General features: G+C 39.6%; 1 protein-coding gene and 1 pseudogene across 2 annotated transcripts in view; both read right to left on the reverse strand.

Annotated features, from left to right (window-relative positions):
• The window catches only part of RASGEF1B (RasGEF domain family member 1B), a 619,996-nt gene that overhangs the window by 494,809 nt on the left and 108,037 nt on the right, over positions 1–17,150 (reverse strand). The window lies entirely within an intron of this gene.
• LOC101139660 (cytochrome c oxidase subunit 5B, mitochondrial-like) lies at positions 1,702–2,094 on the reverse strand (annotated as a pseudogene).

Below are 17,150 nucleotides of genomic sequence, written 5' to 3' on the forward strand. Positions count from 1 at the left end.
CAACCATGTAAATCCTGAGAAAGAAAGTCTGGATCAATGCTTCTCAAACTCTAGAGTTCATAAAGATCAGTTAGGGGGCTGTTAACTGTTCCATTTTCCCAACTCCAACTCCAAAGATTCCAAGTAAGAAGATGTAGGTGTAGGATATCTCCCTGGAATGTGCATTTTAACCAGCACCCCAGAGAACTGAAATAGATATATGGTCTACAAAGAATGATTTGAGAAATACTCACCTGCCAAGGACAGTGGTAACTTGGGCTAGGAGAATTGAAACAGGGTAAATGTTGGCAAATTATTCACACTAGCCCAAAAGCAGATCTACAATAGTTCTTTAACCTCTCCAATTAAAAAAAAAAATAAGCATACAAAGTGTGTGTTTATTTATATTTTTTAGAAATTTGGCTGGGCTTCTATACCATATTAAATTCCACAAACATCCATGAATATGGCCTTTGTATACAACTCAAAGTCATGACAGTCAACATGACTTAAAGGAAAAGCCCTCAATTTCTATAGGGGATTAAAAGCCAATTCAATTATAAAGAAATGCCTTCTTCATTTGACATTAAACGAGCTCTTGGGTCTTGGCAGAATGGAGAGTGGGCTTAATAAAGATCATCTGTGTTGCACATTCCATGCTATGGAGTGGGTCTCCTATTTACAATCCGGAGGACTTCTAAAAATTTCTTTCGTAAGTTAGGTGTTGAAGACTAGAGTTTACTTTCCCCACAGAGATAATTTTATAGGCTACACCATAAAGGCCTATTTAATCACTAATATAACTGAAATGCTATGTAATTGCAATAAAAAGCAGTAAACTACCACACTACTGACAATTAAAGCAGAAAATAATAAAAATCAATTAAGAACCTGTTTTACTTTTTCCATATATCTTGAATAATAGTGTAAAACAAAATGTATATTTAATTTGAAGAAGATGAAGACCAAGGTAGAAATTCTGGAATTCTGAAGAGGCTTTTAAAGAAATTTCAAGACATGGTATTCACAGCTAATGTGTCCAATGCCGCGCGCCCTTCCCTCCCAAGTGGATGGTTTTGCTTTTCTCAGTTCACATGCATCACCAGCGTTGCTCTGATCTTTAGCAGCTATGAATAGGGTCACTCAGGACTCCTAGTGGTAAGGAGCAGCAAGGGAACTAAAAAGGCTATTAGACGGCTCCCTGAGGCAGGCACACTGGCCCAGGCCAGCTCTCACCAGAGATGGACTATTGCCTATTTTCACCTGTCCCCTAGCTTGGAAAATGCAGAAATAGGGAGAAAATGAAAAGGAAAAAAACTAGCTTTTCTCAAAAAATTGAGTAAAAATTCAAAAAGAAAGGAAAGATAAGGCAATGAAAACTATTCTACATGAATAACTGCCTCAAAAGAAAGAAGGAAAGTCATGGAGAAGAGGTAAGTAGATCAGAAATTTGCCTAAGTCAGACTTTAGCTGGCATTAGTGACCAAGAACCCCAAGATTGCTCTCTGGAACTAATGAATGGCAAGAAGGAAAGGAGAGCAGAATAGCTTGGCAGTGGGGAAGGTAGAGGAGGAGTTATTATGTTGTAACTGGCACCACATATACAAGAAACATTCACAGATAAGTTATACAGCCTGATCTGGCATATCAGCCAATACAACAGCTAGTCTTAGTTGGAAAGAAAAACTTTACAGCACATTTTGAGTAACTTAGTGCATGGGCTCAGTGGGCCACCTAGTGGGGCAGCAGCTTATAATGGGTTCCACAGCTAGGGCATTGCTGCTGGGTCTCGCTTTTGTGCAGCCAAAACCAGATGACAGCACTGTTGTCCTCTTCACAGATGCAGCCCACTATACTCTTGTTGGTGATGGAGGAAACTAAATTAGGGTCTTCCTTGGTGCCTGAAACTGCCTTTGGGGGTCATATACTGTATAGGTCCAGTCCCTTCCCTGCAACCATTATGACCTCCATCTCCAATCCAGTCGTGTGCTCATCATCAGTAGGAACGCCACCTCCAGATGCCATGGAGCACACCACGGCCACCCCATTGGGACCACAGGCCCTCAGGGCCTGCGCAGCCAGTGCTCCAGCTCCACGAAGTAACCCTGAAGCCATCAAGCTCGCAACTTGGGGAATGTCTGTGTAATGTTTTATTGTAGACTTCAACATATTTAAATAAAAATAGCCTACCTAACAAGGCTAACCTTGACTCCCACATACACACACATACTCAAAAGAGGCAGGAGCAGCAGAAGAAAACCTTATAAAAGAAATCCCTGATTTCCTTCTATAATTGAATTATAACAAACTGGAATTTTGACCTTAACTTTTATAAATAAGTGTTAATTAAAATAGTGTGTTCTCTAAAGTTACTCCAGAGTTCAAAACAGCAAGGGTTGAATGTGATTATGTTTTCCAAGCCTATTTATGAAAATGAGTGTTCTGACATCTAAGCCTGCAGTTGTGATTGAGTACAATGCATGCAGGATTTTAATGGAAACCAAAAGGGAATTTAAGCGGCCTCTCCCAGCAAATACGACGCATTTTCCCCACCCGTGATACTACTCACATCGAGAAAGGGGTCCACATTTATGATTCCTCTGCTATTTTTAGCTGAATTAAGAAATGATTCAGGTTGCTCTACCAACATCAGAGAATTCAATTTAAACCTCAAGATGAAACAGAAAAGGGAGCGCTCTTAAATATGGGCTTTGGTCTAAGCTCCCTTAATTGAACACTGCAGGATAATGTAATGGGATCACTCTGTAAATGGGGTGATTAGCAATCCAATAACTCATGGAAGTAATAACCTGTTTGGAAGTGTCACCCCATGCTCAGAGACTGGCACAAAGGACACCTCTGAGCTGATATGACATTAATAAAGTCTCCCACATCACATCCATGTGTTGCTCGTTTTCTGGAATGACACAAGAAGAAGTGGCTAAAATGGAAAGTTCAGAAACAAGAGTGTTTGTCACTTCACAATTTGCAGGATGCTAACAATGCAGTCAAGACTGACTACACAGCATTGACAGAAGATACTCCTCTGATTTGGGAGTTGTTTTTCAATCCAATCTTCTTTAAAAGAAATCATGAAGACAGTTTAAATTCAAAAGGCCTATGACACCCGGAAATGCAATTCTTTTAGAATGTAGGACTCATCCACACTAGGGAAAGGGAAAGTATCTGACTTCCCATCAGAAATGTAAGGAGTCCTTCCTTTTAGAGGAATATCTGTACAAATGCATAGGACAAAACTCCTCTCTGGTCACTCTGGGCTGCTGTCAGGCCCTTCTAGATTCTCTTTTTCCAATTTTATTCTCTTCTCACATCTGGGGTAACTGGACAGCTGCGGGCCCAATCCTGTCTGTGGGGGATGACTGGAGAGTTATAATCCAGGGGGCCATGGTGGGTCAGCATCAGTTGCTGCCAGACATCTGTTGTTATTGTTCGCCCTGCATCCATCCCCTTCTTTCTGGTAATAGCACTGTATCACTGCAATAGTCAAGAACTCAGCAGGAAACACGGGGCTCTCTGGAGAGAGTTTAATCAAGCATAGTTGTACAGAGGTGCAGACAGGCTTAATGAAACCAATAAGAGATGGGGAGGCACCCCAGGCTAACAACAGTAGGAAGTGATTATCATCGTTAACCCCACACAGGCAATCTCTGAGAGAGCTTTAGCCACAGGAGAAAGTACTGCAGGGGCACAGTGGCTACCAGCATGCAGCCCAGCAGGCGAGAAGCTGGAGGATTCTCTCCTGTCACCCTCCTATCACTTGCTGCCAGTGCCCATTGGCCAAACCAAAGTGGAAGGCAGAGGACAAGGGAGTTACAGTCTGTAGTTCATCTATTGATGGACACTTGAGTTGCTTCCAAAACCTACTGTTCTTAACCACCACACTTAACTCATCTCCCAGATGCCTTTCTGCCTGCTGTCTACATTTACACCCTCTTCCAGGACTGCCTCATGACTCTTTCTTCCCACTGCTAGCTAGCCCCAAGACTAGACAGGTGCTAAGGGTGGGGACAGGAGGGATTTAGTTCTAGGCTCCAGTTTCTCCCTGTCTTCCCTGGTTGCCTTCATTCCTGCATGCCAGCCCTATCATGAACCACGTTAGCAACAAAGAGCAGGGTTTCTAAGGAGTGGTACTCCAAGCATACAAATTACTTAGGAGATGAATCCTTCTATCTCTTTTGAACATCCTCTCAGGCATGTCACCGAAGCTGGGAAGCTCCTATTTCTATTAATAACTTTACAGTATAGAGGGGAAGAAGGAGCTGTGCTCAAAATAAAACAATGAACTCAGTGCATGAACAAGTCCAAGACAAATGACTGTAATGTATTCTGGATTCATATGTCTCTAAGGCTAATTAATGTAGGAAAGTCTAATACTGAGGGTTCTCTGAAAACACAATGCCACAAAGAAAGTGTTAATAAAGGCCAGATATTTTCACATGATAAACTCCAAATCAAGGGTTATGTCTTAGAGGTCTCTACCACTCTCTGAAGATAAACAATAGGCATTTATTTATTTATTCATTCCACAAATGTTTTCAAGTTTTTACCCTAAAATAGGTAACAGATAAATGCAGGGGATACAATGGTGAGCCAGGCAGATACAGCTCTGTCCTCAGAAAGCCAACTAAGCCAGCTATGACTACAGTGTGATGGGCCTATTGATGTCTGTAACGAAGCAGTTGTGAAACTAACAAAAATCCAGATGGAGGAGCTTCTTTTCCAGCTTACAAGTACTTTTTAGCTAGAGAAAAAGACATGAGTCCTGAGAGGCAGACATTTTATTTGCCACCACAGAAATAGAAACATGATTAAAATTGCTTAAAAAGCATTTAGAGTACACTCCCACCACACCCCACTCCCCATCTTACATCCTTAAAAGAACTTCATTTTTTTCTCTCTCTCTCTCTTTTGGTTGAGATCTTGTCCTCCTTTGCACCTCCTTCCAATAATACATGAAGAATGACACAGCCCTGAAGTGTCAGAAATGGTGACACAGAAGTCCCATGAGGGCATTTCCTCTTCTCTCCTCTTTCTAGAGTTCAAAGGAAACCAAAACACACACATGCACACAGAGAACTCTCAAAGCCAATCAGTCTGAAGGTCTATACGTTCATTTACACTCCATGCATCCCCACATTCTTACAAGTAACCATGGAACCCGATATACGCCGGTTGCTGTTGGGGACCCAGTGCTGGACAGGGTCAGTATGAGTACTGTAGATCTTCATGTGCAATGAAGCCATCACTAAGCCCTTTCTGAGCCCCAGGTATGTAAAGTATACCCCCTCCAGAGTTTGAAAAATCTTCGGTTTGTTTTCTTCACACTGGACTGTGGTTTGATTTTTATACTTAATTACTTAATCTATTTGGTATTTATTTTACTAGATTCCCCCATCCCCCCACCCCCAAAATGCTAACTGGACATCCTAACAATATCTATAGAAAAACTCTGCCCTTTGCCTCTGTTTTGTGTTATCTCTGGAATAATATAATTATTTTTTATGTGAAGGGACCATGATTTTAAAAAAAAAAAAACTTCTCAATGCCTTTTCTTTCACTGTAATCCAGCTTCTTGCCCTGCGGTGTTTGGGAAGGGAGGGAAAGCATATTAAAGCTTTTTTCCACCATTACCTCAAGTGAAGACTCATATCAAAATGAGATTGTTTACAGGCATTTTTTACATTTGCACTATAGTATAATACAAAACATGCACACATACATAAAACAACAAAGGAAAAATATATTTTTTAATTTGTGAATGAGTACTAAAATATTTTAATAATTGTAGCTTTTTAAAGGCTAAATAAAGTAGCCTCTCACAATATACTTTTTCAGAATTTCCTTTGTAAATTCTATTTATTTTTTCGGATAAATTATTCCCCATCCCAATCAGATTTTAATTGCTATGGTATTAAGCCTATAAATCAATGCAATTTGGGGAAATCTCTACATGATCTAATCTTTCCATCTGGGAGATATTTACTTTTAACGAACTCGGACAATTATGCTTCCCAAAGTTGTCCTTCAATTCCAGAATCCCTGACCACCGCCATCCTGACCTGTCTCCATGAATAGCATCCTCACAAACACACTGCACAATGACAGAGCCTCAGCATAAAAATGTGCCCCTCAAGTCTTCTTGATCACTGACCAACATGTATTAAGACTCTACATAAAGTTTGCCACTGAAAATACAGTTCTGCCCTCAAAAGCCTTATAATTTAGTTGAATAGGTATGTAATATGCCCAGAACGAAAAATAACCATAAAAGGTAGCATTTATTAAATATCAATGTGCCATACCTATAGGAAGTAGTAAAGTGATGAGGACTGGGACCATTGATTAGAAAAAGATGCAAGTGTGAGTAGGACTTGAGGAGGCCTCAAATAGTAGAGTCCTGTTTAGGAAGGAAAAGATAAGAGACCAACACAATGTCGGACACAAAGGTAGTCAATAACTGCTAAATAAACAAGGAGGGGCTTGCCAGGCAGAGACAATGCCATGGACAAAGGCACAGTGGGAAGAATAAATGCATACGGTGTCCCTAGGGAATAACAAGTTGACCAATTTCTCCAAAGATTATGGAAAACTGGCAGAAGAGGTGGACGAACTAGGCTAGTTTCAAACTGGTGAGGGCTCATAGGATATACTGTCATCTAAATATTTTATTAGAGACTCACAATTCTCTGGATTTGTTGTTAGTGTTCAATTCAATTCCATAAGCACTTACTGAACCCTATACACACCAGGCATTGTACACTCAGGATGTCAAAATGGGTAAAACATTCTCTCTGCACTCAAGGATCTTCTAGCTGAACAGTCAAACATATAAGCAAATAGTTAAACATATAAGCAAACAGTCATCAGTCAGTGTGGCAGGTATTACAATAGAAATGCAACTGCATAGAATATGGGAGCACAAAGGGAGAAGGTGCAGGAAGGCTCCTGGGAGGTGGCAGTACAAGGCTGAATTTTGGAGGATGAACAGGAGTTGTTAAGCACCAGGGAGGTGGACGGGTCTCCCAGGAAGACATAATGAAAAGCCATGAGAGAAGATGAGTCCCAGGACTGCACATGGTTAAGTAGCCCATGAGGGTCAGTGGTTGGGTACATATGACCAGAGAAATAGGTAGGGGTCTGGCTACTATTCAGAGGAGCCACTGAAGACTTTAACATGGAAGGAATGACACAATCAGATTTGTTTTTGGAAAGAAAACTCTAGCAGGATTAAAGAGGTCTGAAGGAGGAGTTAGAAGAATCTGTAGTGTTTTAGTCATATTGCTTTTTTTATTGCCAGCAATAGTAGCAATGTGGGGTTTCACCCTATTCCCAGCACTGACACTAACAGTAATGCACCTTGGAAAAGTCATTTCTCCTCTGTGGCTCTAAGTTTCCTCACTGCAAAATGAAGACACTGTGCTAGATGACCTCTAAGCTCCAGATGACAATAATTCTTCAGGCCTTCTTATTTATCCTCAAGGAAAAACTGAGTATGTAGAAAGGCAGGTGGAGTTTCAATCTTTACTTGGATTTCCATTGAAGGTAAACAATTTAAATGAGCATGCTATCAAATTTATCAAAGATTTTATTCTTTTAACTTTTATCTAAGTTGTAGAGAGGCTTAAAAGTCCCAGAAAATTGTGCTTTATGTACCGCATATGCTTGCATAGACTTTAAATTAAACTGCATTTATGAAAACGCTGTGAGCTTTCTGGATTAAATACTATATTTCAGTCCTAAGAATTATGCCAAGTGCACAGAGTGCACCCAGAGGAACATTCACACTCTCTGATTGCTTATGCAACCTCCCAGTCCTAGCTCAGCCCAGTTTTATTAAAATTTCCATTAGTGCAGCTCAGTTATGATTAAATATTCTTCATACTTTTTCAAGAAGAAAAGAATGCAGCTAACTCTTGATAGCTTGTGTCAACTGGGGACATGGATCACAGAGATAAATTAAATCCATAAATAATCCAGAACCTTAATTTAAGCCAAGAGCTTCAATCTCCTTCCTCAACCAACCTTTTCTAAGAGCTGTTAACAAAGTATTCAAATCACCTTAAATAAGACTCCTTTGTACAGGGTCAGCTCTAGGTGAAATTGGGAGATGGCTACTTGCTACCCTCCATCCCCAGGACCCCCACTGCCTACTTGCTCTGTATCCCATTCATAATGATCTTCTAAGTGTCAACTTGCAGTTTTCTTCTTATTTTACCATTTTGCAGCTTGTGACACCGTTAACCACTCCTAGTTTCCTGAATGTCTACCCTTGGCCTCCACGGCTACTCTCCCCTGGGTCTCTTCCTACCTTGCCAATCATGCTATTTTGGTCTATCTCTTACGTCAGTTCTCCCCTCCCCACCCTGCTACCGTTTGTGTTTTCTCTGCATGGTCTTCCTGGGAGATATCATTCACACCCATGGTGATACCATATAAATACAGCCTGTATGACCTCTTTTTAAACATATATTAAATGCTCAGCAAATATCTGTGAAGTTAAATTGAACAACAACAAAAAACTGGTTATGTGCTTCTAATATGAAATTTAAGTAAGACTGTACAGGGAATGTGTCTCTGCCTAGTTCATCTCTCCCATGTCTCTCTCTCACACACCTTTCCTCCATTACTGCATGAATTCCTGTCCACCTTCTGCTGCCCCATGATCAATAAGCAGCCTCCACTCTAACTTTGCAGACCGCATCTCAGCAGAAGCCCGGCTCCCACCTACTTCATGTGCCAGACACAGCAGTTGTCTGATAGGCTGTGGCTTACAGGTCCAATATAAGCTTTACTAACTTCTTCATCCCCTTCTCAATCCCAATTCACCTTCCAAAACCCACTTCCAATGTCAAGACTCCTGTGAAGTATTATCCAGCTCTCTCTTTCTAGTCAAGCAGGATTGTTCAACCTCCACTAGACTCTGAAAATGCACTTTAGCTAAACCAATCTGTAATAGCATTGAGCAAATTGAAAAATAGTTGATGGTGAACTGGTCCATCTCCTGATTAGACTGCAAACTCCCTAAAAGTGGGGATCATATTCTATTCCATTTTGTATCTTGTGACTAGCACAGTGCCCGACACATGGGGATCATAACACTACATTTACGTAAAGGGTTTTGACTAGACAAAAAGAGTGGGTACTTATGGATCATGAAGGCAGGCTTTAAGTTGGGGCCTTTATTTCTTTTTTCTTTCACTTAATAACAAACACTGTTCAAAAAGCCGGGAAACTAATCCCATTTCTCATTCCACAACCAAATATATATTATACCAGTCTAAACAGGGACACTTGCAATTTAAAAAATAAGGTCATGGATAGCCTCTGTATTATTTATAAATGACTAAAATATAAGAAACACAAAGTTCCAAATATAACACTGAACTCACCTATAGAGAAACATGCAGAAATTTCATAAAACATACGTTATATAAAGGTAAGATACCATTATTTTTCTACTTGATAGGTTGTCAATGCTGAACACTGATTTGAAATTATAAAAACAAATGCTAGATGACTATCTTTGGTGCAGGCTCCTTACCCAAGGAGGGGATCCTTATCGTATGAACTGTCACCGAAAGCTGACTTCCCATTACTGGGACAACAATAGCCTGTGGAATCAACTACGTAAAAACAAGACAAAGAGAAGTGATCAGTAACAACATGACACAATACCAGTACAAGTATGCTTGATAAGTTACGTCTGTGAGAATTTTTGTAAAACAAATCTGGTTTTCCAATTGACTCACATTTTGCCTTAAGAGAAGTTTATCTTTGTTTCTGATTGCTCTCCAATTGACAGCCAATTAAAGTGGCTTCTAACTATTTACATGTATATTCCTTTTCTCTTTAGTCACTTCAAAATAATTTGTGATGTGTAAATGTGTACTTTAATAACTGTATTTAAAAATTCTACAGTGAATCTTTTCCTTAAAACGCAAGATCCTTTTAAATATAAATATTGATTAGAGAATGCATCTATTTAACAGACCTGGAGCAGTTATTATCTACTGCTAAGGTTTCCACTACAGATGCAAGAAAAAAAGTGTCCTCAAGCTTTCTGATTGTGACAGCCAAAACTGAATGGGGGAATACGGAGAAGAAACAGAATTTTGCAACTCAAAAATAACCTTGTAAACAGTGAAGAGCCTGCTTTCCTCCAAAGAAGAATCTAAAATTTGAGTTTAAAACATTAGTTGGAGAATTTGAGTAGCAAAAAATAGACCCTATGTTTTCTCAAAATGTTAGAAGACATAAGGGCTATGGCCAGTATTTCCACGCTCTCACTACGTTAGTCCCTCCTTCCAACTCTCAACATAATGGAAAGAAATACACAGAAAGCCTAGACTTTAAAAGTATCTAGTAAAAGCCACTCTGTTCTTTACAAGAGGTTCTTTTCCTAAGTCAGAGTAGACCCTATTACTTCACAAGAAAGTCTTAGAGACCCAGAAGTAAAATAAATTCCTCTTATTGTGAAGTATATCCCTTCCACACTACCTACTCTGTTATAGAACTTCAAATTGGATTTCTCCAGTCATAAGTCTCAGTGTCAAGAGACCTCCACTCCTACTCAAAAGGCAATTTCTGAGAGTCTGATGTATGACTACCACTCCCTCCAAATTCTGTTTGTTAGTCTGTTCCAAAGGCCTAAAAGATGATTCTACTTTTCCTGGATTAAAAATACTTTGACTTGGTTGTAGGGTCATAACTCTCCCTTATCCCCATCTAAGACCTAGGCTCTTAGAGGAATTGTAGCCACTAACCAGAAATTTCCCCAATTGTATATTTAAATGCTCCCTTTTCCCAGATATCCCACTTGGTACTTCTATGACATCACTGTAGACAGGTTATAAGTTTAATGATTCTACTGACTCTGTGAAGTGTTGATGTTCACTTCACTTTTAGGTATCATAGGGGCTGCTTCCACATACAAACACTTAAATGCTTAAACTGGAATTTTACTAACACATGTTGCTGAGTCAGAGGCTTGTCTTTAAATACAAGCTCTACCACATTTCTGTTTATATGTCCTTAACTATGCTACATAAGCTTTTGTTTTGTTTGTTTTTTTGTTTTTGTTTTTTGTTTTTGTTTTTGTTTTGAGATGGAGTCTCGCTCTGTCACCCAGGCTGAAGTGCAGTGGCGCAATCTCAGTTCACTGCAAGCTCCACCTCCCGGGTTCAAGCAATTCTCTGCCTCAGCCTCCTGAGTAGCTGGGATTACAGGTGCCCACCACCACGCCCAGCTAATTTTTGTATTTTTAGTAGAGACGGGGTTTCACCATCTTGGCCAGGCTGGTCTTGAACTCCTGACCTCATGATCCACCCAACTTGGCCTCCCAAAGTGCTGGGATTGCAGGCATGAACCACCACTCCTGGCTGCTACATAAGCTTTCTAAGCCTTGGTTTCTTTGGCTATGAAATGGGAGTACTAATAATAGCTATTTTAGAGGGTTTCCGTAAGGTTAAATGAGAAAATGTCATAAACCACTTAGGACAATTTCTGGCATAATAAAAACAGACAAGAAAGTATAGTGTTACAGTGGTGATAGTAGTGGTGGTGGTGGCAGTAGTGGTTAGCTAAGGTGTAATTTTTCATGTGCCCTCGTGTTGTTTCTTCAACCAGTTCTTGAAGACACAAGGTTCCACAACCATAACTCATCCTAGGTTACCTTCATTTAAGAACACATCAAAATATAGCAAGATGCTCTGATGTGGCTCAGTAGCTTGCTTTATGTGTGCTATGTCCAAAACGACAGAAATGCTGTCCCAAGACATTAGTTTATTTTGTATAATTTAATGTTGCATTGTGAAAACATCTTATACCTTTCTTTGTTCTGTATTTGATTTATCTGTTCCCTCTGCAACTGTCAATTTAATTTTCTAAATTACTATCAATAGGCATATGAAAATCCACACAGCTTCACAGGGCACAGACCCATACAAGCATTTTGCAAGATTCTGGAGTACTTGGGCTGCCACTCCTGCCATGGCCAAACAAAAAGATTTGGGAGAGGTACATGCATCAGGGGCACAGAAACAAGAGAAGTAACCATGCAGGACCTTGCATTAGGTACAAGCTTCACTAGATATACAACTTATCTCCAGTAAGATAAAAAAGAACAAGGTTTTAGATAATTATTTTTGCAGCATATGCAACCCCTTGACACATTTCAAAAAAGCCCTAAATTAACTGGAAGCATAAATGAATTCTCAAGAGAAAAATTATTTCATTTCTAAGAAAGTATTCACTACTTAGACAGGTAGCTGTGGTTTATTAATATGGTGAGTATTTGGAAGCTGTCTCCTTTTCACACAATTTTGACACATTACTTTGGGGGTTTTTGTTTGTTTGCTTGTTTTTGTGGGGTTTTTTGGGTTTTGGTTTTTGTTTTTTTGTTTGTTTGTTTTTGCTTCATACTTACCTAATGACCTCAATACAAGTTTCATTGTGTGATGCTAAACTCTTCCAATGGCACCAAAATGTTACAATGCTATTCGACAATCATATAGATATATTTTCACCAAAAGTAAAGCATTGTGTAACCCCTAATGAATTTACTGTATTTATGGAAGAAAAGCCTACTGATTACTACCCATAGTTGAACAGAAACTTCCTACTTTGGTAAACTAATACTTACTTTCAGAATTGTTTCTGACTCATTGTTACTACAGTGGAAAAAGTGAGATTGAGGTGGTCAAACAGTTTCCCCACCATTTTGGGTTCCCTGGCAGGAGACCTGCCCTGCCTCAACCAATGGAAAACATCATGAGTGCCTGAAAGGAGAAAAACTTCTGAGGACAGCCAGAGACCAAGACAGGGAGGTGGGACTAGGATCGCCAGTCCAGAAAATGCTGCTCTGTGTCTGGACCAAATGACACATCACATCAGAGTGGCTGTTCAGCAGCACACTGTAGGGCATTCATTCCATGGATTCTCTGGGTATGAACACCTACCTATCCTTCCCACACTGCAGGGATATCACTTTTGGGACCTCCCCTATCCAGGACAGACAGGGGTCCAAAGTTTGCCAGAGCCAAAGCAAACCTGGGCATAAGACACCACCAAGTACTTAAAACGCGGCAGTGACCTGGCAGAAATGATATTAAACAGATATGTTGCAAAGAAATCTCTAAGCAAACATAATGACTAAAAACAAAAACAAGCCATGTAGAGAAGACTGAAATAATTAATCCTTCAATGTAAAGACAAAGATGTACATTCACAAGGAACAATAGCAAATAGGGAAACATGACCTCACCAAAAAGAAAAAGCAAGGAATCAGTGACCAACAATAATGAGACAATGATAGGTGAGCTCTCTGATAAATAACTTCAAAATAGCAGTTTTAAGAAAACTCAGTGTTCTCCAAAACAGCACAAAACGCAACTCAGAAATTTTTTTTTGAGTTTCTTTTTTTTTATTTTTTATTTTATTATTATTATACTTTAAGTTTTAGGGTACATGTGCACATTGTGCAGGTTAGTTACATATGTATACATGTGCCATGCTGGTGTGCTGCACCCATTAACTTCTCATTTAGCATTAGGTATATCTCCTAAAACTATCCCTCCCCCCTCCCCCCACCCCACAACAGTCCCCAGAGTGTGATATTCCCCTTCCTGTGTCCATGTGGTCTCCTTGTTCAATTCCCACCTATGAGTGAGAATATGCAGTGTTTGGTTTTTTGTTCTTGCGATAGTTTACTGAGAATAATGATTTCCAGTTTCATCCATGTCCCTACAAAGGACATGAAATCATCATTTTTTTATGGCTTCATAGTATTCCATGGTGTATATATGCCACATTTTCTTAATCCAGTCTATCATTGTTGGACATTTGGGTTGGTTCCAAGTCTTTGCTACTGTGAATAATGCTGCAATAAACATACGTGTGCATGTGTCTTTATAGCAGCATGATTTATAGTCCTTTGGGTATATACCCAGTAATGGGATGGCTGGGTCAAATGGTATTTCTAGTTCTACATTCCTGAGGAATCACCACACTGACTTCCACAAGGGTTGAACTAGTTTACAGTCCCACCAACAGTGTAAAAGTGTTCCTATTTCTCCACATCCTCTCCAGCACCTGTTGTTGCCTGACTTTTTAATGATTGCCATTCTAACTGGTGTGAGATGGTATCTCATTGTGGTTTTGATTTGCATTTCTCTGATGGCCAGTGATGGTGAGCATTTTTTCATGTGTTTTTTGGCTGCATAAATGTCTTCTTTTGAGAAGTGTTTGTTCATGTCCTTCACCCACTTTTTGATGGAGTTGTTTGTTTTTTTCTTGTAAATTTGTTTGAGTTCATTGTAGATTCTGGATATCAGCCGTTTGTCAGATGAGTAGGTTGCGAAAATTTTCTCCCATTTTGTAGGTTGCCTGTTCACTGTGATGGTAGTTTCTTTTGCTGTGCAGAAGCTCTCGAGTTTAATTAGATCCCATTTGTCAATTTTGGCTTTTTTTGCCATTGCTTTTGGTGTTTTAGACATGAAGTCCTTGCCCATGCCTATGTCTTGAATGCTAACGCCTAAGTTTTTTTGGTTTTAGGTTTTTTTGGTTTTTTGGTTCTAGGGTTTTTATGGTTTTAGCTCTAACGTTTAAGTCTTTAATCCATCTTGAATTAATTTTTGTATAAGGTGTAAGGAAGGGATCCAGCTTCAGCTTTCTACATATGGCTAGCCAGTTTTCCCAGCACCATTTATCAAATAGAGAATCCTTTCCGCATTGCTTGTTTTTCTCAGGTTTGTCAAAGATCAGATAGTTGTAGATATGTGGCATTATTTCTGAGGGCTCTGTTCTGTTCCATTGATCTATATCTCTGTTTTTGTGCCAGTACCATGCTGTTTTGGTTACTGTAGCCTTGTAGAATAGTTTGAAGTCAGGTAGCGTGATGCATCCAGCTTTGTTCTTTTGGCTTAGGATTGACTTGGCGATGCGGGCTCTTTTTTGGTTCCATATGAACTTTAAAGTAGTTTTTTCCAATTCTGTGAAGAAAGTCATTGGTAGCTTGATGGGGATGGCATTGAATCTATCAATTACCTTGGGCAGTATGGCCAGTTTCACGATATTAATTCTTCCTACCCATGAGCATGAAATGTTCTTCCATTTCTTTGTATCCTCTTTTATTTCATTGTGCAGCAGTTTGTAGTTCTCCTTGAAGAGGTCCTTCATGTCCCTTGTAAGTTGGATTCCTAGGTATTTTATTCTCTTTGAAGCAATTGTGAATGGGAGTTGACTCATGATTTGTCTCTATGTGTGTCTGTTATTGGTGTATAAGAATGCTTGTGATTTTTGTACATTGATTTTGTATCCTGAGACTTTGCTGAAGTTTCTTATCAGCTTAAGGAGATTTTGGGCTGAGACAATGGGGTTTTCTAGATATACAATCATGTCATCTGCAAACAGGGACAACTGGACTTCCTCTTTTCCTAATTGAATACCCTTTATTTCCTTCTCCTGCCTGATTGCCCTGGCCAGAACTTCCAACACTATGTTGAATAGGAGTGGTGAGAGAGGGCATCCCTGTCTTGTGCCAGTTTTCAAAGGGAATGCTTCCAGTTTTTGCCCATTCAGTATGATATTGGCTGTGGGTTTGTCATAGATAGCTCTTATTATTTTGAGATATGTCCCATTAATACCTAATTAATTGAGAGTTTTTAGCATGAAGCATTGTTGAATTTTGTCAAAGGCCTTTTCTGCATCTATTGAGATAATCATGTGGTTTTTGTCTTTGGTTCTGTTTATATGCTGGATTACATTTATTGATTTACGTATATTGAACCAGCCTTGCATCCCAGGGATGAAGCCCACTTGATCATGGTGGATAAGCTTTCTGATGTGCTGCTAGATTTGGTTTGCCAATATTTTATTGAGGATTTTTGCATCAACGTTCATCAAGGATATTGGTCTAAAATTCTCTTTTTTGGTTGTGTCTCTGCCCGACTTTGGTATCAGGATGATGCTGGCCTCATAAAATGAGTTACGGAGGATTCCCTCTTTTTCTATTGATTGGAATAGTTTCAGAAGGAATGGTACCAGCTCCTCCTCGTACCTCTGGTAGAATTCGGCTCTGAATCCATCTGCTCCTGGACTCTTTTTGGTTGGTAAGCTATTGATTATTGCCACAATTTCAGAGCCTGTTATTGGTCTATTCAGAGAGTCAACTCCTTCCTGGTTTAGTCTTGGGAGGGTGTATGTGTCAAGGAATTTATCCATTTCTTCTAGATTTTCTAGTTTATTTGCATAGAGGTGTTTGTAGTACTCTCTGATGGTAGTTTGTATTTCTGTGGGATTGGTGGTGATATCCCCTTTATCATTTTTTATTGCATCTACTTGATTCTTCTCTCTTTTCTTCTTTATTAGTCTTGCTAGCGGTCTATCAATTTTGTTGATCCTTTCAAAAAACCAGCTCCTGGATTCGTTAATTTTTTGAAGGGTTTTTTGTGTCTCTATTTCCTTCAGTTCTGCTCTGATTTTAGTTACTCCTTGCCTTCTGCTAGCTTTTGAATGTGTTTGCTCTTGCTTTTCTAGTTCTTTTAATTGTGATGTTAGGGTGTCAATTTTGGATCTTTCCTGCTTTCTCTTGTGGGCATTTACTGCTATAAACTTCCCTCTACACACTGCTTTGAATGTGTCCCAGAGATTCTGGTATGTTGTATCTTTGTTCTCATTGGTTTCAAAGAACATCTTTATTTCTGCCTTCATTTCGTTATGTACCTAGTAGTCATTCAGGAGCAGGTTGTTCAGTTTCCATGTAGTTGAGCGGTTTTGAGTGAGTTTCTTAATCCTGAGTTCTAGTTTGATTGCACTGTGGTCTGAGAGACTGTTATAATTCCTGATCTTTTACATTTGCTGAGGAGAGCTTTACTTCCAACTATATGGTCAATTTTGGAATAGGTGTGGTGTGGTGCTGAAAAAAATGTATATTCTCTTGATTTGGGGTGGAGAGTTCTGTAGATGTCTGTTAGGTCCACTTGGTGCAGAGCTGAGTTCAATTCCTGGGTATCCTTCTTAACTTTCTGTCTCGTTGATCTGTCTAATGTTGACAGTGGGGTGTTCAAGTCTCCCATTATTATTGTGTGGGAGTCTAAGTCATTTTGTAGGTCCCTAAGGACTTGCTTTATGAATCTGGGTGCTCCTGTATTGGG

Source organism: Gorilla gorilla, chromosome 3 (assembly GCF_029281585.2).
Source record: "Gorilla gorilla gorilla isolate KB3781 chromosome 3, NHGRI_mGorGor1-v2.1_pri, whole genome shotgun sequence".
NCBI lineage: Eukaryota > Metazoa > Chordata > Mammalia > Primates > Hominidae > Gorilla > Gorilla gorilla.